This window comes from Narcine bancroftii, chromosome 4, assembly GCF_036971445.1.
Source record: "Narcine bancroftii isolate sNarBan1 chromosome 4, sNarBan1.hap1, whole genome shotgun sequence".
NCBI lineage: Eukaryota > Metazoa > Chordata > Chondrichthyes > Torpediniformes > Narcinidae > Narcine > Narcine bancroftii.
In genome coordinates this window covers 162,932,209-162,945,704 of record NC_091472.1, presented here as the reverse complement: position 1 = coordinate 162,945,704, position 13,496 = coordinate 162,932,209, and positions in this window count along the sequence as shown.

Sequence of the window (13,496 nt, the reverse complement as noted above, 5' to 3'; positions counted from 1 at the left end):
TATCTAATTCCCCGCCTCTGTTTTCCCGCCTCTGATTCCCCGCCTCTGTTTCCCCATATCTGATTCCCCGCCACTGAATCCCCAACTCTGATTCCCTGCCTCAGATTCCCCAGCTCTGATTCCCCGCCTTTGATTCCCCCCGTCTGATTCCCAGCCTCTGAATCCCCGTGTCTGATTTCCTGCCTCTGATTCCCCGCCTCTGATTCCCCATCTCTGATTCACCGCCTCTGATTCCCCACCTCTGATTCCCCATCTCTGATTCCGCACATCCAATTCCCTGCCTCTGATTCCCCAACTCTGATTCCCCACCTCTGATTCCCCAGCTCTGATTCCCCGCCTCAGATTCCCCACGTCTGATTCCCTGCCTCTGATTCCCCGCCTCTGATTCCCTGCCTCTGATTCCCCATATCTGATTCCCCGCCTCTGATTCCCCAACTCTGATTCCCCGCTTCTGATTCCCCAGCTCTGAATCCCCGCCTCTGATTCCCCGCGTCTGATTCCCTGCCTCTGATTCCCCGCCTCTAATTCCCCATCTGTGATTCACAACTTCTGATGCCCCACCTCTGATTCCCCATATCTGATTCCCCGCCTCTGTTTCCCCGCCTCTGATTCCCCGCCTCTGATTCCCTGCCTCTGATTCCCAACCTCGGATTCCCCACCTCTGATTCCCCATATCTGATTCCCCGCCTCTGTTTCCCCGCCTCTGTTTCCCCGCCTCTGATTCCCCGCCACTGTTTCCCTATATCTAATTCCCCACCTCTGATGCCCCAACTCTGATTCCCCGCCTCTGTTTCCCCATATCTGATTCCCCGCCTCTGATTCCCAACTATGATTCCCCGCCTCTGATTCCCCGCCTCTGATTCCCTGCATCCGATTCCCCATATCTGATTCCCCGCCTCTGTTTCCCCGCCACTGATTCCCCGCCTCTGTTTCCCCATATCTGATTCCCCGCCTCTGATTCCCAACTATGATTCCCCGCCTCTGATTCCCCAGCTCTGATTCCCTGCCTCTGATTCCCCGCGTTCTATTCCCTGCCTCTGATTCCCCGCCTGTGATTCCCCATCACTGATTCACCACCTCTGATTCCCCACCTCTGATTCCCCATATCTAATTCCCCTCCTCTGTTTTCCAGCCTCTGATTCCCCGCCTCTGTTTCCCCATATCTGATTCCCCGCCTCTGAATCCCCAACTCTGATTCCCTGCCTCAGATTCCCCAGCTCTGATTCCCCGCCTTTGATTCCCCCCGTCTGATTCCCAGCCTCTGAATCCCCGTGTCTGATTTCCTGCCTCTGATTCCCCGCCTCTGATTCCCCATCTCTGATTCACCGCCTCCGATTCCCCACCTCTGATTCCCCATCTCTGATTCCGCACATCCAATTCCCTGCCTCTGATTCCCCAACTCTGATTCCCCACCTCTGATTCCCCAGCTCTGATTCCCCGCCTCAGATTCCCCGCATCTGATTCCCTGCCTCTGATTCCCCGCCTCTGATTCCCTGCCTCTGATTCCCCATATCTGATTCCCCGCCTCTGATTCCCCAACTCTGATTCCCCGCTTCTGATTCCCCAGCTCTGAATCCCCGCCTCTGATTCCCCGCGTCTGATTCCCTGCCTCTGATTCCCCGCCTCTAATTCCCCATCTGTGATTCACAACCTCTGATGCCCCACCTCTGATTCCCCATATCTGATTCCCCGCCTATGATTGCCCACCTCTGATTCCCCGCGTCTGATTCCCTGCCTCTGATTCCCCGCCTCTGATTCCCCATATCTGATTCACCACCTCTGATTCCCGGCCTCTGATTCCCCATCTCTGATTCCGCACATCCGATTCCCTGCCTATGATTCCCCACCTCTGATTCCCCGCCTCTGATTCCCCATATCTGATTCCCTGCCTCTGTTTCCCCGCCTCTGATTCCCCACCTCTGTTTCCCCATATCTGATTCCCCGCCTCTGATTCCCCAACTCTAATACCCTGCCTCTGATTCCCCAGCTCTGATTCCCCGCCTCTGATTCCCCGCATCTGATTCCCTGCCTCTGATTCCCCGCCTCTGATTCCAGGCCTCTGATTTCCCGCATCTGATTCCCTGCCTCTGATTCCCCGCCTCTGATTCCAGGCCTCTGATCCCAGCATCTGATTCCGGCCTCTGATTCCCAGCCTCTGATTCCCTGCTTCTGATTCTGATTCCCTGCCTCTTATTCCCCATCTCTGATTCCGCACATCTGATTCCCTGCCTCTGATTCCCCACCTCTGATTCCCCATATCTAATTCCCTGCCTCTGTTTCCCCGCCTCTGATTCCCCGCCTCTGTTTCCCCATATCTGATTCCCCGCCTCTGATTCCCCAACTCTGATTCCCCTCCTCTAATTCGCCAGCTATAATCCCCGCCTCTGATTTCCTGCGTCTGATTCCCTGCCTCTGATTCCCAGCCTCTGATTCCCCTTCTCTGATTCACCACCTCTGAATCCCCACCTCTGATTCCCCATCTCTGATTCCGCACATCCGATTCCCTGCCTCTGATTCCCCGCCGCTGATTCCCCGCCTCTGATTCGCAACCTCTAATTCCCCACCTCTGATTCCCCATATCTGATTCCCCGCCTCTGTTTCCCTGCCTCTGATTCCCGGCCTCGGTTTCCCCATATCTGATTCCCCTCCTCTGATTCCCCAACTCTGATTCCCCGCCTCTGATTCCCCAGCTCTGATTCCCCGCCTTTTATTCGCGGCCTCTGATTCCCTGCCACTGATTCCCCGCCCCTGATTCCCCACCTCTGATTCCCCATATCTGATTCCCCGCCTCTGTTTCCCCAGCTCTGATTCCCCACCTCTGATTCCCCAGCTCTGATTCCCTGCCACTGATTCCCCGCCCCTGATTCCCCACCTCTGATTCCCCATATCTGATTCCCCGCCTCTGTTTCCCCAGCTCTGATTCCCTGCCTCTGATTCCCTGCCCTGATTCCCCATCTCTGTTTCACCGCCTTTGATTCGCCACCTCTGATTCCCCATATCTGATTCCCCGCCTCTGTTTCCCCGCCTCTGATTCCCTGCCTCTGATTCCCAACCTCTGATTCCACACCTCTGATTCCCCATATCTTATTCCCCGCCTCTATTTCCCCATATCTGATTCTCCGCCTCTGATTCCCCAACTCTGATTCCCCGCCTCTGATTCCCCAGCTCTGATTCCCCGCCTCTGATTCCCGGCGTCCGATTCCCTGCCTCTGATTCCCCTCCTCTGATTCCCCATCTCTGATTCACCACCTCTGATTCCCCACCTCTGATTCCCCATATCTAATTCCCCGCCTCTGTTTTCCCGCCTCTGATTCCCCGCCTCTGTTTCCCCATATCTGATTCCCCGCCTCTGATTCCCTGCCTCTGATTCCCCATATCTGATTCCCCGCCTCTGATTCCCCAACTCTGATTCCCTGCCTCATATTCCCCAGCTCTGATTCCCCGCCTTTGATTCCCCCCGTCTGATTCCCAGCCTCTGATTCCCCGTGTCTGATTTCCTGCCTCTGATTCCCCGCCTCTGATTCCCCATCTCTGATTCACCGCCTCTGATTCCCCACCTCTGATTCCCCATCTCTGATTCCGCACATCCAATTCCCTGCCTCTGATTCCCCAACTCTGATTCCCCACCTCTGATTCCCCAGCTCTGATTCCCCGCCTCAGATTCCCCGCGTCTGATTCCCTGCCTCTGATTCCCCGCGTCTGATTCCCTGCCTCTGATTCCCCGCCTCTGATTCCCTGCCTCTGATTCCCCATATCTGATTCCCCGCCTCTGATTCCCCAACTCTGATTCCCCGCTTCTGATTCCCCAGCTCTGAATCCCCGCCTCTGATTCCCCGCGTCTGATTCCCTGCCTCTGATTCCCCGCCTCTAATTCCCCAGCTGTGATTCACAACTTCTGATGCCCCACCTCTGATTCCCCATATCTGATTCCCCGCCTCTGTTTCCCCGCCTCTGATTCCCCGCCTCTGATTCCCCATATCTGATTCCCCGCCTCTGATTGCCCACCTCTGATTCCCCGCGTCTGATTCCCTGCCTCTGATTCCCCGCCTCTGATTCCCCATATCTGATTCACCACCTCTCATTCCCGGCCTCTGATTCCCCATCTCTGATTCCGCACATCCGATTCCCTGCCTATGATTCCCCACCTCTGATTCCCCGCCTCTGATTCCCCATATCTGATTCCCTGCCTCTGTTTCCCCGCCTCTGATTCCCCACCTCTGTTTCCCCATATCTGATTCCCCGCCTCTGATTCCCCAACTCTAATACCCTGCCTCTGATTCCCCAGCTCTGATTCCCCGCCTCTGATTCCCCGCATCTGATTCCCTGCCTCTGATTCCCCGCCTCTGATTCCTGGCCTCTGATTCCCAGCATCTGATTCCGGCCTCTAATTCCCGGCCTCTGATTCCCTGCTTCTGATTCTGATTCCCTGCCTCTGATTCCCCATCTCTGATTCCGCACATCTGATTCCCTGCCTCTGATTCCCCACCTCTGATTCCCCATATCTGATTACCCGCCTCTGTTTCCCCGCCTCTGATTCCCCGCCTCTGTTTCCCCATATCTGATTCCCCGACTCTGATTCCCCAACTCTGATTCCCCTCCTCTAATTCGCCAGCTATGATTCCCCGCCTCTGATTCCCTGCGTCTGATTCCCTGCCTCTGATTCCCAGCCTCTGATTCCCCTTCTCTGATTCACCACCTCTGAATCCCCACCTCTGATTCCCCATCTCTGATTCCGCACATCCGATTCCCTGCCTCTGATTCCCCGCTTCTGATTCCCCGCCTCTGATTCGCAACCTCTAATTCCCCACCTCTGATTCCCCATATCTGATTCCCCGCCTCTGTTTCCCTGCCTCTGATTCCCGGCCTCTGTTTCCCCATATCTGATTCCCCTCCTCTGATTCCCCAACTCTGATTCCCCGCCTCTGATTCCCCAGCTCTGATTCCCCGCCTTTTATTCCCGGCCTCTGATTCCCTGCCACTGATTCCCTGCCCCTGATTCCCCACCTCTGATTCCCCATATCTGATTCCCCGCCTCTGTTTCCCCAGCTCTGATTCCCTGCCTCTGATTCCCCGCCTCTGATTCCCCATCTCTGTTTCACCGCCTTTGATTCACCACCTCTGATTCCCCATATCTGATTCCCCGCCTCTGTTTACCCGCCTCTGATTCCCTGCCTCTGATTCCCAACCTCCTATTCCACACCTTTGATTCCCCATATCTGATTCCCCGCCTCTATTTCCCCATATCTGATTCCCCGCCTCTGATTCCCCAACTCTGATTCCCCGCCTCTGATTCACCAGCTCTGATTCCCCGCCTCTGATTCCCGGCATCTGATTCCATGCCTCTGATTCCCCGCCTCTGATTCCCCATCTCTGATTCCCCGCCTCTGATTCCCCGTGTCTGATTCCCAGCCTCTGATTCCCCGCCTCAGATTCCCCGCCTCTGATTCCCTGCCACTGATTCCCTGCCCCTGATTCCCCACCTCTGATTCCCCATATCAGATTCCCCGCCTCTGTTTCCCCGCCTCTGATTCCCCGCCTCTGATTCCCCATATCTGATTCCCTGCCTCTGATTCCCCAACTCTGATTCCCCGCCTCTGATTCCCCAGCTCTGAATCCCCGCCTCTGATTCCCCGCGTCTGATTCCCTCCCTCTGATTCCCCGCCTTGACTCCCCATCTCTGATTCACAACCTCTGATTCCCCACCTCTGATTCCCCATATCTGATTCCCCGCCTCTGTTTCCCCGCCTCTGATTCCCCGCCTCTGATTCCCCATATCTGATTCCCCGGCTCTGATTGCCCACCTCTGATTCCCCGCCTCTGATTCGCCAGCTCTGATTCCCCGCCTCTGAATCCCCGCATCTGATTCCCTGCCTCTGATTCCCCGCCTCTGATTCCCCATCTCTGATTCACCGCCTTTGATTCGCCACCTCTGATTCCCCATATCTGATTCCCCACCTCTGTTTCCCCGCCCCTGATTCCCCGCCTCTGATTCTCCATATCTCATTCCCCGCCTCTGAATCCCCATCTCTGATTCCCAGACTCTGATTCCCCACCTCTGATTCCCGGCCTCTTATTCCCAGCATCTGATTCCCCATATCTGATTCCCCGCCTCTGTTTCCCTGCCTCTGATTCCGGCCTCTGTTTCCCCATATCTGATTCCCCTCCTCTGATTCCCCAACTCTGATTCCCCGCCTCTGATTCCCCAGCTCCGATTCCCCGCCTTTTATTCCCGGCCTCTGATTCCCTGCCACTGATTCCCCGCCCCGGATTCCCCACCTCTGATTCCCCATATCTGATTCCCCGCCTCTGTTTCCCCAGCTCTGATTCCCCACCTCTGATTCCCCAGCTCTGATTCCCTGCCACTGATTCCCCGCCCCTGATTCCCCACCTCTGATTCCCCATATCTGATTCCCCGCCTCTGTTTCCCCATCACTGATTCACCACCTCTGATTCCCCACCTCTGATTCCCCATATCTAATTCCCCTCCTCTGTTTTCCCGCCTCTGATTCCCCGCCTCTGTTTCCCCATATCTGATTCCCCGCCTCTGAATCCCCAACTCTGATTCCCTGCCTCAGATTCCCCAGCTCTGATTCCCCGCCTTTGATTCCCCCCGTCTGATTCCCAGCCTCTGAATCCCCGTGTCTGATTTCCTGCCTCTGATTCCCCGCCTCTGATTCCCCATCTCTGATTCACCGCCTCTGATTCCCCACCTCTGATTCCCCATCTCTGATTCCGCACATCCAATTCCCTGCCTCTGATTCCCCAACTCTGATTCCCCACCTCTGATTCCCCAGCTCTGATTCCCCGCCTCAGATTCCCCGCGTCTGATTCCCTGCCTCTGATTCCCCGCCTCTGATTCCCTGCCTCTGATTCCCCATATCTGATTCCCCGCCTCTGATTCCCCAACTCTGATTCCCCGCTTCTGATTCCCCAGCTCTGAATCCCCGCCTCTGATTCCCCGCGTCTGATTCCCTGCCTCTGATTCCCCGCCTCTAATTCCCCATCTGTGATTCACAACCTCTGATGCCCCACCTCTGATTCCCCATATCTGATTCCCCGCCTCTGTTTCCCCGCCTCTGATTCCCCGCCTCTGATTCCCCATATCTGATTCCCCGCCGCTGATTGCCCACCTCTGATTCCCCGTGTCTGATTCCCTGCCTCTGATTCCCCGCCTCTGATTCCCCATATCTGATTCACCACCTCTGATTCCCGGCCTCTGATTCCCCATCTCTGATTCCGCACATCCGATTCCCTGCCTATGATTCCCCACCTCTGATTCCCCGCCTCTGATTCCCCATATCTGATTCCCTGCCTCTGTTTCCCCGCCTCTGATTCCCCACCTCTGTTTCCCCATATCTGATTCCCCGCCTCTGATTCCCCAACTCTAATACCCTGCCTCTGATTCCCCAGCTCTGATTCCCCGCCTCTGATTCCCCGCATCTGATTGACTGCCTCTGATTCCCCGCCTCTGATTCCAGGCCTCTGATTTCCCGCATCTGATTCCCTGCCTCTGATTCCCCAACTCTGATTCCCCGCTTCTGATTCCCCAGCTCTGAATCCCCGCCTCTGATTCCCCGCGTCTGATTCCCTGCCTCTGATTCCCCGCCTCTAATTCCCCATCTGCGATTCACAACCTCTGATGCCCCACCTCTGATTCCCCATATCTGATTCCCCGCCTCTGTTTCCCCGCCTCTGATTCCCCGCCTCTGATTCCCCATATATGATTCCCCGCCTCTGATTGCCCACCTCTGATTCCCAGTGTCTGATTCCCTGCCTCTGATTCACCGCCTCTGATTCCCCATATCTGATTCACCACCTCTGATTCCCGGCCTCTGATTCCCCATCTCTGATTCCGCACATCCGATTCCCTGCCTATGATTCCCCACCTCTGATTCCCCGCCTCTGATTCCCCATATCTGATTCCCTGCCTCTGTTTCCCCGCCTCTGATTCCCCACCTCTGTTTCCCCATATCTGATTCCCCGCCTCTGATTCCCCAACTCTAATACCCTGCCTCTGATTCCCCAGCTCTGATTCCCCGCCTCTGATTCCCCGCATCTGATTCCCTGCCTCTGATTCCCAGCCTCTGATTCCAGGCCTCTGATCCCAGCATCTGATTCCGGCCTCTGATTCCCAGCCTCTGATTCCCTGCTTCTGATTCTAATTCCCTGCCTCTTATTCCCCATCTCTGATTCCGCACATCTGATTCCCTGCCTCTGATTCCCCACCTCTGATTCCCCATATCTGATTCCCCGCCTCTGTTTCCCCGCCTCTGATTCCCCAACTCTGATTCCCCTCCTCTAATTCGCCAGCTATGATCCCCGCCTCTGATTTCCTGCGTCTGATTCCCTGCCTCTGATTCCCAGCCTCTGATTCCCCTTCTCTGATTCACCACCTCTGAATCCCCACCTCTGATTCCCCATCTCTGATTCCGCACATCCGATTCCCTGCCTCTGATTCCCCGCCTCTGATTCCCCGCCTCTGATTCGCAACCTCTAATTCCCCACCTCTGATTCCCCATATCTGATTCCCCGCCTCTGTTTCCCTGCCTCTGATTCCCGGCCTCTGTTTCCCCATATCTGATTCCCCTCCTCTGATTCCCCAACTCTGATTCCCCGCCTCTCATTCCCCAGCTCTGATTCCCCGCCTTTTATTCGCGGCCTCTGATTCCCTGCCACTGATTCCCCGCCCCTGATTCCCCACCTCTGATTCCCCATATCTGATTCCCCGCCTCTGTTTCCCCAGCTCTGATTCCCCACCTCTGATTCCCCAGCTCTGATTCCCTGCCACTGATTCCCCGCCCCTGATTCCCCACCTCTGATTCCCCATATCTGATTCCCCGCCTCTGTTTCCCCAGCTCTGATTCCCTGCCTCTGATTCCCTGCCCTGATTCCCCATCTCTGTTTCACCGCCTTTGATTCGCCACCTCTTATTCCCCATATCTGATTCCCCGCCTCTGTTTCCCCGCCTCTGATTCCCTGCCTCTGATTCCCAACCTCTGATTCCACACCTCTGATTCCCCATATCTGATTCCCCGCCTCTATTTCCCCATATCTGATTCTCCGCCTCTGATTCCCCAACTCTGATTCCCCGCCTCTGATTCCCCAGCTCTGATTCCCCGCCTCTGATTCCCGGCGTCCGATTCCCTGCCTCTGATTCCCCTCCTCTGATTCCCCATCTCTGATTCACCACCTCTGATTCCCCACCTCTGATTCCCCATATCTAATTCCCCGCCTCTGTTTTCCCGCCTCTGATTCCCCGCCTCTGTTTCCCCATATCTGATTCCCCGCCTCTGATTCCCTGCCTCTGATTCCCCATATCTGATTCCCCGCCTCTGATTCCCCAACTCTGATTCCCTGCCTCATATTCCCCAGCTCTGATTCCCCGCCTTTGATTCCCCCCGTCTGATTCCCAGCCTCTGATTCCCCGTGTCTGATTTCCTGCCTCTGATTCCCCGCCTCTGATTCCCCATATCTGATTCCCCGGCTCTGATTGCCCACCTCTGATTCCCCGCCTCTGATTCGCCAGCTCTGATTCCCCGCCTCTGAATCCCCGCATCTGATTCCCTGCCTCTGATTCCCCGCCTCTGATTCCCCATCTCTGATTCACCGCCTTTGATTCGCCACCTCTGATTCCCCATATCTGATTCCCCACCTCTGTTTCCCCGCCCCTGATTCCCCGCCTCTGATTCTCCATATCTCATTCCCCGCCTCTGAATCCCCATCTCTGATTCCCAGACTCTGATTCCCCACCTCTGATTCCCGGCCTCTTATTCCCAGCATCTGATTCCCCATATCTGATTCCCCGCCTCTGTTTCCCTGCCTCTGATTCCGGCCTCTGTTTCCCCATATCTGATTCCCCTCCTCTGATTCCCCAACTCTGATTCCCCGCCTCTGATTCCCCAGCTCTGATTCCCCGCCTTTTATTCCCGGCCTCTGATTCCCTGCCACTGATTCCCCGCCCCGGATTCCCCACCTCTGATTCCCCATATCTGATTCCCCGCCTCTGTTTCCCCAGCTCTGATTCCCCAGCTCTGATTCCCCAGCTCTGATTCCCTGCCACTGATTCCCCGCCCCTGATTCCCCACCTCTGATTCCCCATATCTGATTCCCCGCCTCTGTTTCCCCATCACTGATTAACCACCTCTGATTCCCCACCTCTGATTCCCCATATCTAATTCCCCTCCTCTGTTTTCCCGCCTCTGATTCCCCGCCTCTGTTTCCCCATATCTGATTCCCCGCCTCTGAATCCCCAACTCTGATTCCCTGCCTCAGATTCCCCAGCTCTGATTCCCCGCCTTTGATTCCCCCCGTCTGATTCCCAGCCTCTGAATCCCCGTGTCTGATTTCCTGCCTCTGATTCCCCGCCTCTGATTCCCCATCTCTGATTCACCGCCTCTGATTCCCCACCTCTGATTCCCCATCTCTGATTCCGCACATCCAATTCCCTGCCTCTGATTCCCCAACTCTGATTCCCCACCTCTGATTCCCCAGCTCTGATTCCCCGCCTCAGATTCCCCGCGTCTGATTCCCTGCCTCTGATTCCCCGCCTCTGATTCCCTGCCTCTGATTCCCCATATCTGATTCCCCGCCTCTGATTCCCCAACTCTGATTCCCCGCTTCTGATTCCCCAGCTCTGAATCCCCGCCTCTGATTCCCCGCGTCTGATTCCCTGCCTCTGATTCCCCGCCTCTAATTCCCCATCTGTGATTCACAACCTCTGATGCCCCACCTCTGATTCCCCATATCTGATTCCCCGCCTCTGTTTCCCCGCCTCTGATTCCCCGCCTCTGATTCCCCATATATGATTCCCCGCCTCTGATTGCCCACCTCTGATTCCCAGTGTCTGATTCCCTGCCTCTGATTCACCGCCTCTGATTCCCCATATCTGATTCACCACCTCTGATTCCCGGCCTCTGATTCCCCATCTCTGATTCCGCACATCCGATTCCCTGCCTATGATTCCCCACCTCTGATTCCCCGCCTCTGATTCCCCATATCTGATTCCCTGCCTCTGTTTCCCAGCCTCTGATTCCCCACCTCTGTTTCCCCATATCTGATTCCCCGCCTCTGATTCCCCAACTCTAATACCCTGCCTCTGATTCCCCAGCTCTGATTCCCCGCCTCTGATTCCCCGCATCTGATTCCCTGCCTCTGATTCCCCGCCTCTGATTCCAGGCCTCTGATCCCAGCATTTGATTCCGGCCTCTGATTCCCAGCCTCTGATTCCCTGCTTCTGATTCTGATTCCCTGCCTCTTATTCCCCTTCTCTGATTCCGCACATCTGATTCCCTGCCTCTGATTCCCCACCTCTGATTCCCCATATCTGATTCCCCGCCTCTGTTTCCCCGCCTCTGATTCCCCGCCTCTGTTTCCCCATATCTGATTCCCCGCCTCTGATTCCCCAACTCTGATTCCCCTCCTCTAATTCGCCAGCTATGATCCCCGCCTCTGATTTCCTGCGTCTGATTCCCTGCCTCTGATTCCCAGCCTCTGATTCCCCTTCTCTGATTCACCACCTCTGAATCCCCACCTCTGATTCCCCATCTCTGATTCCGCACATCCGATTCCCTGCCTCTGATTCCCCGCCTCTGATTCCCCGCCTCTGATTCGCAACCTCTAATTCCTCACCTCTGATTCCCCATATCTGATTCCCCGCCTCTGTTTCCCTGCCTCTGATTCCCGGCCTCTGTTTCCCCATATCTGATTCCCCTCCTCTGATTCCCCAACTCTGATTCCCCGCCTCTCATTCCCCAGCTCTGATTCCCCGCCTTTTATTCGCGGCCTCTGATTCCCTGCCACTGATTCCCCGCCCCTGATTCCCCACCTCTGATTCCCCATATCTGATTCCCCGCCTCTTTTTCCCCAGCTCTGATTCCCCACCTCTGATTCCCCAGCTCTGATTCCCTGCCACTGATTCCCCGCCCCTGATTCCCCACCTCTGATTCCCCATATCTGATTCCCCGCCTCTGTTTCCCCAGCTCTGATTCCCTGCCTCTGATTCCCTGCCCTGATTCCCCATCTCTGTTTCACCGCCTTTGATTCGCCACCTCTTATTCCCCATATCTGATTCCCCGCCTCTGTTTCCCCGCCTCTGATTCCCTGCCTCTGATTCCCAACCTCTGATTCCACACCTCTGATTCCCCATATCTGATTCCCCGCCTCTATTTCCCCATATCTGATTCTCCGCCTCTGATTCCCCAACTCTGATTCCCCGCCTCTGATTCCCCAGCTCTGATTCCCCGCCTCTGATTCCCGGCGTCCGATTCCCTGCCTCTGATTCCCCTCCTCTGATTCCCCATCTCTGATTCACCACCTCTGATTCCCCACCTCTGATTCCCCATATCTAATTCCCCGCCTCTGTTTTCCCGCCTCTGATTCCCCGCCTCTGTTTCCCCATATCTGATTCCCCGCCTCTGATTCCCTGCCTCTGATTCCCCATATCTGATTCCCCGCCTCTGATTCCCCAACTCTGATTCCCTGCCTCATATTCCCCAGCTCTGATTCCCCGCCTTTGATTCCCCCCGTCTGATTCCCAGCCTCTGATTCCCCGTGTCTGATTCCCTGCCTCTGATTCCCTGCCTCTGATTCCCCATCTCTGATTCACCGCCTCTGATTCCCCACCTCTGATTCCCCATCTCTGATTCCGCACATCCAATTCCCTGCCTCTGATTCCCCAACTCTGATTCCCCACCTCTGATTCCCCAGCTCTGATTCCCCGCCTCAGATTCCCCGCGTCTGATTCCCTGCCTCTGATTCCCCGCCTCTGATTCCCTGCCTCTGATTCCCCATATCTGATTCCCCGCCTCTGATTCCCCAACTCTGATTCCCCGCTTCTGATTCCCCAGCTCTGAATCCCCGCCTCTGATTCCCCGCGTCTGATTCCCTGCCTCTGATTCCCCGCCTCTAATTCCCCATCTGTGATTCACAACTTCTGATGCCCCACCTCTGATTCCCCATATCTGATTCCCCGCCTCTGTTTCCCCGCCTCTGATTCCCCGCCTCTGATTCCACATATCTGATTCCCCGCCTCTGATTGTCCACCTCTGATTCCCCGCGTCTGATTCCCTGCCTCTGATTCCCCGCCTCTGATTCCCCATCTGTGATTCACAACCTCTGATGCCCCACCTCTGATTCCCCATATCTGATTCCCCGCCTCTGTTTCCCCGCCTCTGATTCCCCGCCTCTGATTCCCCATATCTGATTCCACGCCGCTGATTGCCCACCTCTGATTCCCCGTGTCTGATTCCCTGCCTCTGATTCCCCGCCTCTGTTTCCCCATCACTGATTAACCACCTCTGATTCCCCACCTCTGATTCCCCATATCTAATTCCCCTCCTCTGTTTTCCCGCCTCTGATTCCCCGCCTCTGTTTCCCCATATCTGATTCCCCGCCTCTGAATCCCCAACTCTGATTCCCTGCCTCAGATTCCCCAGCTCTGATTCCCCGCCTTTGATTCCCCCCGTCTGATTCCCAGCCTCTGAATCCCCGTGTCTGAT